Here is an 11157-nt window from a genome sequence, read left to right on the forward strand (position 1 = left end):
AGGCAATTGCATATAGTTACTTTTGTAAATAGTTGACTAGTTGATTATATTACCTTTATGTTTCACTACTTATGGTTCAATCTATTTGAAGATATGGAAAAAAAATGTAATAAAAATTTCTTTGAGTAAAAAAAATTAAAAAATAATAAAGATGTCTTATCTATGTTAGTAATAATAGTTTTCTACTGCAGTTCAGCTGCAGTGACATAGATAACGTTAGAAAACCAAAACTTAAATATATGCAAATATTATACTCAGCATTAGGTCTAGGGAGTGAGGTATCTGAAAGGGAGGTGTGTGCAGGGAGCAGAAAGCCACCATACTAGTGGGCTGGTCAGTAACCCTAGCTATAGGAGTGGCTATTGCAGTGATGTCTGGCCATCATTGCTGCCTGCTGCTTACCCAGAGGTGTTATGTGAGGCTACTGGTCTTCAACAAAGGCCACCCATACATCCAGTTCCACATTAGCATTATTTTATTCCCATGGCCAACACTATATGCAGCCCAGGTCCATTTCTGAGCTCAGATCACTGGTAGAGCACTTAAAGTATATGCAAGAGTTATTGAATAAACCATCTTTTCAAAGCTTCTTTATATTTGCTTTTAATATTCCATACATTCTCTGCTAAGTAGCATTTAAATAACAGAAAGTCATAAGGGGTTATAAATTCATCAGCAAGTTTACTACAGTGTTCATGTACTCCCAAATATCTAAGAGAGTACACATTAACTGCTAGTAATTTAAATATTTTCCACACAACAGTAATTACATGAAATAGAAGGGCCGTCCAAAAATAGTGCTCAATATGTTGTGGGTTTATTCAACAACTAACTGAACTAATGGCTTCTAAAACCCAGGACTTAAGTATTATTAATTATACAGCTCTATACTAGATGGCTTAAAGTTGCCATGTTAAAAACTCAGAAATGCTCCCTACAGTGAAAATTTAATGTACTCCAGATCTGACGCCATTGCCTGAATATCACTCCATTTTGAAGTGTAGGTACTTATTCTTGTGGACTGCTCTTAATGCGCATGTATAAAACATTCTTCAGCAATCCATACTGGATATCTGATATGTTGACTGTGATGCAAAATAATCATGAGATTTTCACACAATAAAAATACACTGTGCTAACAAATCCCTAATGGGACAAGAAGGATAGAGATAGGTGTGACCTTTTTGTAGAAGGCAGAAGCTTTTCTCTAGCCTGTTAAATGTGCCATATAAGGAGGGGACACAGGCTAACCACTGCAGATTTCACCATCCCTTGAGAAGGAGTCCTTTAAGGTAGCTGACTAATAACAAAGCATTTACGGGCTTGATCTCCACCTTCACAGTGCCACTGACAAGTGGATTTTACTTTACTAACTCAAATGCCACCTGCTAGAGCTTCACTAACTCACTGCCAATCACTCGAGTCATGGCACACTCATGGTCAGTAGTGAGTTTTTTAAAACATGTTTATTGCAAGGGACAAGCCCCCTGCACTCCCCTGATGACAGGACTGCACTATAAACATAGTCACACAGACTCAGAGAAATATATTTAAAGACGGAGTCTGTGTATTTGGGCATGTTACACTGGAACACACAGATGAGCATTCTGCTGTATACAAATGAGCAACAAGCAGTTAAACATCAAGTAACCAAAAGACGCCATGAACCCAGAGTAAATTAAGTGTGACCAGTAGACCATGGTCATATAGGGCACTTCCTTAAAGGACAGCAGACTCAAAGAGGAAAATGGCACAAACAGTATATAAAAAAAAAAAATTCCGGTACAGGAACATGGGTGCTTCAGAAATGTTTAATTATACAGACACAACATGAGATGATAAAACAATAAAATACATAAATGCAATTCTTGAAACTGAATGTGGTCCTTTAAGAAAAAGAAAAAAAAAGAAGTTATGTACTCATCATAACGTTCCATGTTTGTAGTCCATCTCACCCTTCATTCTTGCATATGGGTTCGGAGCCGATTCTCGACTCCGACTCGGCCGATTACAGAGCTCAAAGTCTCTTAGTTGGCTCGTGGCTAGGTAGGTATCCCACTAGTACAATCCCCAGATCTTGTCTGCTGCTAACTACAGAAAGATAGAAAAGGTTATCCAGAAAGAACAACAGTAATGAAAGCTCTCCACACTACCAAAGACAACACTATCCTGTCTCCAGATCCTTCCAGGACAGGGGTAGTTGGGTGGGTTTGTAAGAATGAAGGGCGAGATGGACTACAAACATGGAAAGTTACGGTGAGTACATAACTTCTTTATGTTCTGTAGCCCTATCTTGCCTTCATTCTTACATATGGGACAGCGTCCCTAGCACTTTTTTCTCAGGTGGCTCACGGGAATATAATCCTGAGTACCGTGGAACCAAAGGAGGCTCTCTACCCCTGGAGGTCAAATCCAGTTTGTAATGAGTAACAAAGGTATGAGGGATAGCCCAAGTTGCTGCTGCACAAATACTGTCAATCAGAACTCTAGCTTGAAATGTAGCCGATGTGGACAGGGATGTACCTTAATCTTGAACGGTAGGATCTTTCCATTGGAGGAGTAAATAAAGGAAATACAGTTATAAATCCAATTAGATAGAGTCACTTTAGAGACTGGCAGACCTTTTCTAGACTCAGAAAAGGACACGAACAATTGATCTGACTTTCTAAGTTCCTTAGTCCTGTGAAAGTACAACCGTAACTGCCTGTGAACATCAAGTTGATGAAATTTATATTCTGCAGTGTTGGAATGATTAGGGAAAAATACAGGTAGTTCAATAGTTTGGTTCAAATTAGTCTGAGAGCAAACTTTAGGGACAAAGGAAGGATATGTAATAAGGAAAACACTGTCTTTGTAGAAAATTAAATAGGGAGGCTTGACTGACACTGCTTGTAACTCTGATACCCATCTAGCTGATGTGATAGCTACTAGAAACAAAGTCTTCCAAGGCAGAAATTTCAGTTGACACAAATGTGTGGGCTCAAAAGGCAGAGAAGTTAGTTTGTACAGAACAAAATTTATATCCCAAGGAGGCACAGGTTCCTGAAAGGGAGGTCTCAGCAAAGTATTGCCTTTAAGGAAGGTTTTACATAATCTGTGGGACATCAGATTAGGCTCATGTTGTCCAAAATGAATATTAGATATCGCTGCCAGTTGGGCCCTAATTGTGGCAGCAGCTGATCCCTGATGGAAAAGTTTAGACAAAAATTCTAACACCACAGGGATGGATGCTGTGTAAGGATCTACATTTTTTTCTTTTGCCCAGATAGAAAATCTTCTCCATTTGCTAGTGTATAACTTCCTAGTGGAAGGTTTATGCAAAGACGTAAGGATGTGCATCACAGCAGATGAAAATTCATGAAGCCTGACTAGGGGTGGAAGTGGAGCAGCCACGCTGTCAAGTTGAGGGTGTGGAGTCATGGGTGAAGGGAGCCTGATGCGTGTCAAGAGGTCTGGAACTGGTTCCAGAGTCCATGGATCACCTAGTAGATGAGGCCCGAGAAAGGGGAACCAAATCTGATGAGGCCAGTAAGGAGTGATGAGAATCATTTTGCTTCCCCAAGAATTTTGCTTTCTGGATCACTTTGGATATGAGTGGAAAGGGAGGGAATGCATACAGGAGTCCCAGGGGCCAATTGTGAACAAGTGCGTCTCTCGGTGACTCACCCGGAGGGGGGGATAAGGGAGAAATAGCTGCTGCATTTGGCGTTGATTGGGCTGGCAAAGAGATCACAGCAAGGCTGACCCCATTTGCGGAAGATCTGTTCTGCTACTTCCTGAGTCAGAGACCACTCGTGAGGCATCAATATTGCCCTGCTGATCTTGTGGGCTATCACACTGGTTGTCCCCGGGATATGCGTTGCTACTAGAAAGCATTGGGAAGATATCGCCCACTTCCAAACATGAAGAGCCTCTCGACAAAGGGGATAAGATCTGGTTCCTTCTTGCTTATTTAGATACCATACCACTGACATATTGTCCGATTGGATTGCTATCATTCCTAGAGGAAGAAAGTTGTGAAGTGCTTGCAATGCTAGAAGCACTGCTCTCATCTCTAGGACACTGACATGCAGATGAGCCTTCTGATCTTGCCATGTGCCTTGGACAGTCCTGCCTAGATAATGCCCCCCCACCCAATCTGTGAGGCATCCTTGGTCACAGTAGCAATGGACTGGTGAGGGAGGAATGGAGTGCTTGTTGTCAGCTGATTGGGCTGAATCCACCAACGAAGGTCCTTTTTGCATGACTCTGTTATGAGGATATAGTGAGATAGAGGCAGTTGTTGAAGAGACCACTGGGAAAATAGAAGCCATTGAAGAATTTGCATATGCAATCTGGCTAGTGGGACTAGATTTATGGTACAACCTATGGCCCCTAAGAGTTTCAGCCCTGTCTTTGCCTTGACTCTCTGTAGAGGAAGCAAACTGTGAATTTGTTGTCTGAGGTTTTGAATTCTGTCTGCAGGAACACGAGATAGCATGGCGACTGTGTCTATTTATGTGCCTATAAAAGTCACAAAATGAGAGTGCGATAAGGCAGACTTTTCCCAGTTTATTGTAATCCCCAGCTGGGAGCAGAGCTGGATGGTCAAATCTTTGGCTTGTAGGAGTAGGTGCCTGGTGGTGGCGGTCAGGAGCCAGTCATCCAGGTATGGAAACACTTGGAATCCACAACGTCTCAGGTGAGCTGTCACTACAGCCATACATTTGGTGAACACCCTGGGGGCTGTGGTGAGACCAAAGGGCAGAGCACAAAATTAGTAATGACTGGCTCCCAGCTGGAAGCGTAAATGACTCCTCGATGATCTGTCCATTTTTATATGGTAGTACGTATCTTGGAAGTCTATGGAGCACATCCAATTGTCTTTCCTTACCAGAGGGAGTATAGATTGCAGTGTCACCATCCGGAACTTGGCCTTCTTTACGGATTTGTTTAGTTTGCTGAGGCCCAATATGGGACTCCAGTCCTCTGTTCGTTTTGGCACTAAAAAGAATCTGGAGTAAGTTCCGAATCCTATCTGGTCTGCGGGGATGGTTTGGATGACTCTCTTTGAAAGTAATTTTTGCACTTCTACAGTTGCTTCACCCCTGTGATTGGGTGGAACATCTGGGATCTTCTTGGGAGTGTGGGGTGGAAGAAAAAGGGGTATGGAGTATCCTCTGGTGATTATTCTTTGTACCCATTTGTCTTGGGTGATGTTTAGCCAGGCTTCGGGATACAAAGATAAGCGACCCCCGACTGGCTCCAGAGAAGCACTGTCGGGCCCCACATCAGGAGCACTGATAGGGACGGCCTCGAAAAGAATTGCGGCCACCCTGGTTTTGCAGACCCCCTCCTCCTCTGCCTCTGAAGGAGGAATCACCCTGTGCATCCGGGAAAAATCTCTGGGACTTCTTGAACCACATTTTACCAACTCTCTGACCCTTGGGATATGGTCTAGAAGGGATGGTAAAACATACTCCCATGGCAGAGAGAGTTTTCCCTTCTTGTTCGCATCTGGTGAGTGCATCTTTTATCATAGGTCCAAACAGAGAAGAACCGTCAAAGGGGGCGTTGGTAAAGGTATACTTGAAAGGCTCTGCAAATTAGATAAGCTCATTCAGGAGTGTCTCCTAAGGAAAACTCCCGAACCCGCTGCCCTGCTCACTCCGTCGGCTGCATAGATCAGCCTCACGGAGGAGTTCATGATGGAATTTAAGGTGGACAACTGAGCAGTCACCTTCTTAGGGGACTCCTTCAGTAGATGTACCTTGAAGAGTATCTCCTAACTCCTTGAGGAGATCTCTCTGAAGCCTAGTAAAATGTATGAGATAGTTCAGTGATCTGTGGGTAAAAGCTGATGAAGAGAAGATATGCTTCCCATATCTATCCATCATTCGAGGCTCCTAGTTTGGTGGATGGACAGATGAAGAAGTCTCCGCTAGTTCTTTCTTAGTGGCCACCACCACCACCATGGCATCTACAGGCATGCCCTTGGACAAAAACTCTTTCTCTTTTGGTGCCAAGAGAAATTTGTTGGGTCTTCTGGGGATTGGCTCCATGGCATCAGGAGTTTCCTCACACCTTTCAACTAACCAGGTCCAACAGTTCATCAAAAGGTGGAGACACCCAAGAGGCTGAAGGTTCAGACCCGAAAGCCTTCAGGTACACTGACTCCTCATCAGAAGGGGGTGACAGTGGGCCAGCCGCCTCTCTCCTTCAGGATCTCTAGAATGTCTACAAAGGAGACATAATCAGAGGATGATTTGAGGGACCCTTCTGACTCCTCGAGGTCATTGTCCGGGGAGTCTACATTCTTCCTCTTGCATGTCCACTTCCGAGGGGGCTCCTCAGAAGGGTTTACTGGTGAGGTCTCGGAAGACTTGGGGCCACCCAACGGGGGCTCCTGAGGCTGCGGGTCTCTGCTGCCAAGAGAGAGAGAAGGTGCTGAGACAGAGGTCGGTGCTTGAGAGGGAAGAGTATCGGTACCCTTGCGAGGAGCTGATGACTGAGACAGCACGCTCCTCATCATCTCAAATGCAGATCTCTCCAGCTCTGAAGACAGCCCTGGTTCCGAGGAAACGGAGGTAGTCCTTAGCTCCAGAGCGACCGGCTCCAAGATGGATGTAGGGTCCAAGCTCACCCTGGACGACACACAGAAATGGAGACTTGGCACCGAAGAGGTTCGGGTCCAAGTGTCCTTATCAGGGTCAATCGGTGAGCTTCGGCACATAGACACCATGGACGGCGCTGAAGGTGTCGGAGTAGAACTCGGCTCCGAGACAGACACAAGGGGAGCTGGAACTGAGGGTTCCACAACAAACAGCACCAAAATCTAAGGCCCAACTTGGCTCGGAGGAGGAGCCACAACAGAGAGAATGGACTCAGATGGCACCAGAACCGACTGGGTCAGGGCCAACAACAATTTGGGCATATCAGACAAATTCAAAAGTCTAAGCACTACTCTCTCCACATTTTCGTCTGAAAGGCTATTGGAAGAACTGGATGACAGGGTAGGTGACCTGGATCTCTGTAAAATGGGAGATCGTAAAGTTGGGAAAACCGGCAAAAAATCTCTGGACCGGCTCCGATGCAATTTTTCAGTAGTCAGCTCTGAAAGGCTTGGGGCCGACACTGCAGCGTCAACACTGACCACCTCGACCAACTCCAAGGACAGTGGAGCCAAAGAGGTAAAAGCTTTATCCAGTTTTAATGTTTTCTGAGGAGGTTCAGACAAAACAGTTGGCGCCGGAGAAAGTCTCTTGGCCAACTTGACCTTCTCTTTTCTAGATGAACAAGACTTTGAAGATGAAGAAGAGCTTGCTATGTTTTACTCGAAGGAAGGCTTGAGGAGACCTTTCAGAATTAACTTGTTCTTTCACTCCTGGAGAACATTGGGACTAAAGGAGTGACAGAAGGAACAAGTTTCCTGCAGGTGAATGGCTCCGAGGCAATAAACGCAATTACTATGACCATCTGTAATCGGCATCTTTTGGGAGCACTTAAGGCATCTTTTAAACCCCGAAGGTTTATGGTCTTTGGACTCTTTAGACATCACTATAATAGCTGTAAGAAAACAGTATGGAGGAGGACAAGGTCCTCTAATTTAAATGGGCCTCGCCCTAAGACAGGTGCACACCAAACACAACGAGGACTAGGTCTTCTAACTTAAACGAGCCTAGCCCTAACAAACCACACACATAGAGAAGAGAAACCAACAGAGGACTAGGTCCTCTAACTTAAATGGGCCTAGCCCTGTTAGAAAGATTCAAACTTAAAACAGAAGACTAGATCCTCTAACTTAAACGGACCTAGCTGGAGAGGAGGCAGAAGCTATGATGGAAAAAAACAGAATCTTAAGCAGCAGGCAAAGTATGAAAAGGCAAACACTGCACACAATTATTAATCTATAAAAATGTGAAAACAAGGTCCTAATACAAACTCGGACCTACGGAAATATTAACTGTATCAGAAAACTAGCACACAGGATACGACACAGAGAACAACAAGGGCCCAACGGCCAACACGTTCTCAAAAACTAAGTAAATAGCAAAAAACACTTCTATACACCACCTATGAGATAACTATCACTAATATTAAGCATAACTAGCTAAATATATCAAGAAATAGCAGTAAAATACGAATAATAAGAAAAAGTTTTGAACTTAGCCAAGGCCAAGCAAGAAGCACTTCTGAACTCGTAGACACAGCAAACGAGATCTGGGGATTGTACTAGTGCACTATGGGATACCTACCTAGCCATGAGCCAACTAAGAGACTTTGAGGTTTGTAATCAGCAGAGTCGGAGCCGAGGATTGGCTCTGAAACCCACACATAAGAATGAAGGCGAGATAGGACTATAGAACATCATGGCTTTAGGTCTGAGGTTTTATGAATAAAAATGTCAATATAATTTAGTGATTAACTTGACTGACTGCTGATAAACGTGATAGCTATTTAAACTGTTGTGTATACTAAATTAATTTTTAGCATTGAACCAGCTCTGTGCATGAAAGCTTTGCATTTTTATAATTTATTGCTACATACTGGCTTTATATGTGGATATAATTAACTATTTCTGATGCATCCACATTTCTGTGCTAGTATATTTTGCTTTTTGGATTTTTACTGCTACTTACAGCATGACTAGCTCCTTTGAGTACATGTTGTTTCCTTTAAAGTGGTCAGTCTCTCAAGGTACACATGGGACCATAAAAATGTATTAATTAAAATGGCCAGGAGTAACAATGTTTAGTCCAATCTCCTAACAAGTACTTTACAGGACAACATACAAAAGTACAAAACTCCAGGCTCTTGTTTTTGTAAATGAAACCCTAAATAAGTTACTTAAAATTAACGGAGTAATTATTCCCCTGGTATCGAATATAAAACATTGAACCAGTATTTTTGTTCCTTGCCCCACTTGAATCTATGTGCACGGTTGTATGATAACAGAAGTATGTTAAAATATTCTGACACTTGAGGCGATTTTTTTTTCTTCAGTTCCCCTCTGAAATAGGGCTAATCTGGTCAAGAAAAACATGAACACCTTACAGCAGTTCATTTAAAATATTTGTAACATAAATCTTACATTGAATACATTTTCATACTTAACTATATCTGCACATAAAGCCAAAAGAGACAGGTTTTGTAAAGTGATGACAGGTATTGGAAGAGTGGCCTATTCCTGCAGCACAGAATTTGCCTGCTACCAACCACAATGCTAATGCCTTTAGCGTAAGCATGCCAATTTACAGGGAGGTATTTCAGCAAATGCAGATGGAATGAGGAAAACAAACAACTTTCCATGACAGTGACATTTTCTCTGTTCTATACTGTTTTGCAAACTCAAGAGGAGGAATGTGCATCAGTTTGGGGGTGTGAGGGTATTTCCTCTCCTCCATTGGGGGGTGTAGGGGAGACTGCCCTTCCTACAAAAAGTACTTTTCTCTGATGTTTGCTGAAAGTGGTTTCAGCAAGTAGGTTTTGGTTTACTGGCATTCAGTCGAATGGCTGTCAATGGATTAACATGATTTGAATATTGCCACTGAAAATGTAACTAAAAGGACAGTGATAGAATTAAGGAGCCTAAAAATGTAAAACAGTGTAAAGAGAAACACTTCAAAAGTCTATTCAAATGTAGGCTGGCAAAAAAATGCACTTTTGAAACTAACTTAGTACACCAACATTTGCATGCACATTTCTACAGAAACAGTGTACTCACAGTATTCTGTATGTATGGCAAACCATAAAAAATTTTCTGTGTTTCCTTGAGTATTTCTGTTGTTGATTTGCCTAAAGGATGCACTGCATGGTAAGCTTGGTCCAAAACAGAGTAGAAGACCTAAAGAAGTTAAGGAAAAAACACTGATTTCACTACAGCTAATGAAATTAAAACTCAAGTCATATTTGAGCAAAGGAGTTGATAATGCCAGTATGATATAGTAGGATATCTAAACCTGAAAAACAACAAAAATAGGCAGGCAACAGTAATTCTTAAACTTTTATGGTTAGAGCTTTCTTCAAGTATTCTTACACTCAACTTCATCAGACACTAGTTAAAAGAATAGTAGCCATATTTAAAACCAGATTCATAGTCACATGTTCAGTCGCCTCACATGACACCATGTCACCTGATACAATTCTCATTTCTATAACACATGTACCTAAAAATTTGTATAAACAATTGTGTAAAAAATGTATATACACTTTCCTATTGACTTAATACTCAAATTCATATGTACATATACAAAGAATACATAAATATAGATGAAAAAGCCAGCTAAAACATCCAAAAAAACAATATTTGTTATTGTGTACATACAAATGTATATGTGTGCAATTTGTAGGAGAGATAGTTGTCGGTGAAACTGTTAATAAGTGACTAGTCTAAGATAGATTCTCTTTTGCTATGTTTATCTATTCGAGTGGGAAACTGGATACTTTGGGAGAAACGACATAGTTTTATGAAGGTGGAGGGGTTATCACCAGTGCAAGTGTTCCAATCTAAGTTGAAGTTGCCTGTAATAATGGTTTCATGGGTGTAGGATGAGGATGTTCATGCTATAAGTTCCTCAATGCCAGTGGGAGTATTATTGGGAGGTATGCAAGTGGCTATTATGGTAATATTTTTCTTTGGGTTGATTCTGAACCGTGTTACTAGAACTTCAAAGTTGTCATCATAAGGGTATTTGATGGATAGGTAGTCTATGCCTAGGTTATCTTTGTAGAAGATTGCAACCCCACCACCCTTCTTTCTGATCCTGTCTAACTTGTGTATGCAATAACCTTGTGGAAGTATGTCTGGCACTCTTATATGGGGTTTTAGCCAAGTTTCTGTTGCTACAAGAATGTCTGGTGAGTACTGTGCAATGACTGCATGAACGTCTGTGATTTTGTTAACTAGGCTTCTAAGGTTCATGTTAAGAATGAGAAGGTCTGAAGTTTTAATGTGAGGAAGGGGTGGAATGGTAGGGATGACCATGTGTTGTGCAGTATATGGCCCAGGATTGAGGTGTATATCACCACTATGGAGAATCTGTGATAATATACATGCACATTTGTGTAACAGTTTGGAGAGTATGTGAAGGTGTTTGCCAAAGTGGTTAGTGGTACTGCTGACAACTACATGTTTGAAGTGGAAGTATGCAATAGGTGTGCGATTGTATAGTTGGGAGG

General features: G+C 42.1%; 1 protein-coding gene across 1 annotated transcript in view; it reads right to left on the reverse strand.

Annotated features, from left to right (window-relative positions):
• LOC122801544 (mitochondrial intermediate peptidase-like) overlaps positions 1–9823 on the reverse strand; it is a 470643-nt gene extending 460820 nt beyond the window's left edge. The window contains exon 1 of the mRNA XM_044070972.1: positions 9704–9823. The gene's annotated coding sequence lies outside the window, so the exon portion shown is untranslated. The remainder of the gene's footprint in view (positions 1–9703) is intronic.
• Positions 9824–11157: the final 1334 nt, after the last annotated feature.

The sequence above is a fragment of the Protopterus annectens genome, chromosome 5.part0, assembly GCF_019279795.1.
Source record: "Protopterus annectens isolate FY-2018-M chromosome 5.part0, PAN1.0, whole genome shotgun sequence".
Lineage (NCBI taxonomy): Eukaryota > Metazoa > Chordata > Ceratodontiformes > Protopteridae > Protopterus > Protopterus annectens.